The sequence below is a fragment of the Macrosteles quadrilineatus genome, unplaced genomic scaffold, assembly GCF_028750875.1.
Source record: "Macrosteles quadrilineatus isolate MER2022 unplaced genomic scaffold, UCM_ALF_1.0 Scaffold_29__1_contigs__length_1510060, whole genome shotgun sequence".
NCBI lineage: Eukaryota > Metazoa > Arthropoda > Insecta > Hemiptera > Cicadellidae > Macrosteles > Macrosteles quadrilineatus.
Genome location: NW_026542622.1, coordinates 768,412 through 772,152, shown reverse-complemented (window position 1 = coordinate 772,152; position 3,741 = coordinate 768,412).

Genomic DNA, 3,741 nt, shown 5'->3' with positions numbered 1-3,741 from the left:
TTAAAATGTAACATTTTATCATGTTAAATTGAAACATGTTATAATGTAACATTTTATCATGTTAAAATGCAACATGTTAAAATGTAACATTTTATCATGTTAAAATGCAACATGTTAAAATGTAACATTTTATCATGTTAAAATGCAACATGTTAAAATGTAACATTTTATCATGTAAAAATGCAACATGTTAAAATGTAACATTTTATCATGTTAAATTGCAACATGTTAAAATGCAACATGTTAAAATGTAACATTTTATCATGTTAAAATGCAACATGTTAAAATGTAACATATTAAAATGTAACATGTTAAAATGTAACATTTTATGATGTTAAAATAAAAAATGTTAAAATGTAACATTTTATCATGTTTAAATGAAACATGTAAAAATGTAACATTTTTTAATGTAACATTTTATCATGTTAAAATGAAACATGTTAAAATGTAACATTTTATCATGTTAAAATGCAACATGTTAAAATGTAACATATTAAAATGTAACATGTTAAAATGTAACATTTTAAAATGTAACATTTTAAAATGAAACATTTTAAAATGTAACATTTTATCATGTTAAAATGAAACATGTTAAAATGTAACATTTTACCATGTTAAAATGAAACATGTTAAAATGTAACATTTTATCATGTTAAAATGAAACATGTTAAAATGTAACATTTTATCATGTTAAAATGCAACATGTTAAAATGTAACATTTTATCATGTTAAAATGAAACATGTTAAAATGTAACATTTCATCATGTTAAAATGCAACATGTTAAAATGTAACATTTTATCATGTTAAAATGCAACATGTTAAAATGTAACATGTTAAAATGAAACATGTTAAAATGTAACATTTTATCATGTTAAAATGAAACATGTTAAAATGTAACATTTTATCATGTTAAAATGCAACATGTTAAAATGTAACATTTTATCATGTTAAAATGCAACATGTTAAAATGTAACATATTAAAATGTAACATGTTCAAATGTAACATTTTAAAATGTAACATTTTATCATGTTAAATCACAATATGTTAAAATGTAACATTTTATCATGTTAAAATGCAACATGTTAAAATGTAACATTTTATCATGTTAAAATGCAACATGTTAAAATGTAACATATTAAAATGTAACATGTTAAAATGTAACATTTTATCATGTTAAAATGCAAAATGTTAAAATGTAACATTTTATCATGTTAAAATGAAACGTTAAAATGTAACATTTTATCATGTTAAAATGAAACATGTTAAAATGTAACATTTTATCATGTTAAAATGAAACATGTTAAAATGTAACATTATATCATGTTAAAATGAAACATGTTAAAATGTAACATTTTATCATGTTAAAATGCAACATGTTAAAATGTAACATTTTATCATGTTAAAATGCAACATGTTAAAATGAAACATTTTATCATGTTAAAATGCAACATGTTAAAATGTAACATTTTATCATGTTAAAATGCAACATGTTAAAATGTAACATTTTATCATGTTAAAATGCAACATGTTAAAATATAACATATTAAAATGTAACATGTTAAAATGTAACATTTTTTAATGTAACATTTTTAAATGAAACGTAAAAATGTAACATTTTATCATGTTAAAATGAAACAAGTTAAAATGTAACATTTTATCATGTTAAAATGCAACATGTTAAAATGTAACATTTTATCATGTTTAAATGAAACATGTAAAAATGTAACATTTTTAAATGTAACATTTTATCATGTTAAAATGAAACATGTTAAAATGTAACATTTTATCATGTTAAAATGCAACATGTTAAAATGTAACATTTTATCATGTTAAAATGCAACATGTTAAAATGCAACATGTTAAAATGTAACATTTTATCATGTTAAAATGCAACATGTTAAAATGTAACATATTAAAATGTAACATGTTAAAATGTAACATTTTATGATGTTAAAATGCAACATGTTAAAATGTAACATTTTATCATGTTAAAATGCAACATGTTAAAATGTAACATATTAAAATGTAACATGTTAAAATGTAACATTTTTTAATGTAACATTTTTAAATGAAACATGTAAAAATGTAACATTTTATCATGTTAAAATGCAACATGTTAAAATGTAACATTTTATCATGTTAAAATGCAACATGTTAAAATGTAACATATTAAAATGTAACATGTTAAAATGTAACATTTTATGATGTTAAAATGCAACATGTTAAAATGTAACATTTTATCATGTTAAAATGAAACATGTTAAAATGTAACATTTTATCATGTTAAAATGAAACATGTTAAAATGAAGCATGTTAAAATGTAAAATTTTATCATGTTAAAATGAAACATGTTTAAATGTAAAATTTTATCATGTTAAAATGAAACATGTTAAAATGTAACATTTTATGATGTTAAAATGAAGCATGTTAAAATGTAACATTTTATCATGTTAAAATGAAACATGTTAAAATGTAACATTTTATCATGTTAAAATGAAACATGTTAAAATGTAACATTTTATCATGTTAAAATGAAACATGTTAAAATGTAAAATTTTATCATGTTAAAATGAAACATGTTTAAATGTAACATTTTATCATGTTAAAATGCAACATGTTAAAATGTAACATTTTATCATGTTAAAATGCAACATGTTTAAATGTAACATATTAAAATGTAACATGTTAAAATGTAACATTTTATGATGTTAAAATGGAAAATGTTAAAATGTAACATTTTATCATGTTTAAATGAAACATGTAAAAATGTAACATTTTTAAATGTAACATTTTATCATGTTAAAATGAAACATGTTAAAATGTAACATTTTATCATGTTAAAATGTAACATTTTATCATGTTAAAATGCAACATGTTAAAATGTAACATTTTATCATGATAAAATGCAACATGTTAAAATGTAACATATTAAAATGTAACATGTTAAAATGTAACATTTTTTAATGTAACATTTTTAAATGAAACATGTAAAAATGTAACATTTTATCATGTTAAAATGAAACAAGTTAAAATGTAACATTTTATCATGTTAAAATGCAACATGTTAAAATGTAACATTTTATCATGTTAAAATGAAACATGTTAAAATGTAACATTTTATCATGTTAAAATGAAACATGTTAAAATGAAGCATGTTAAAATGTAAAATTTTATCATGTTAAAATGAAACATGTTTAAATGTAAAATTTTATCATGTTAAAATGAAACATGTTAAAATGTAACATTTTATCATGTTAAAATGAAACATGTTAAAATGTAACATTTTATCATGTTAAAATGAAACATGTTAAAATGTAACATTTTATCATGTTAAAATGCAACATGTTAAAATGTAACATTTTATCATGTTAAAATGCAACATGGTAAAATGTAACATATTAAAATGTAACATGTTCAAATGTAACATTTTAAAATGTAACATTTTATCATGTTAAATCGCAATATGTTAAAATGTAACATTTTATCATGTTAAAATGCAACATGTTAAAATGTAACATTTTACTATGTTAAAATGCAACATGTTAAAATGTAACATATTAAAATGTAACATGTTAAAATGTAACATTTTAAAATGTAACATTTTTAAATGAAACATGTTAAAATGTAACATTTTATCATGTTAAAATGAAACATGTTAAAATGTAACATTTTATCATGTTAAAATGCAACATGTTAAAATGTAACATTTTATCATGTTAAAATGCAATATGTTAAAATG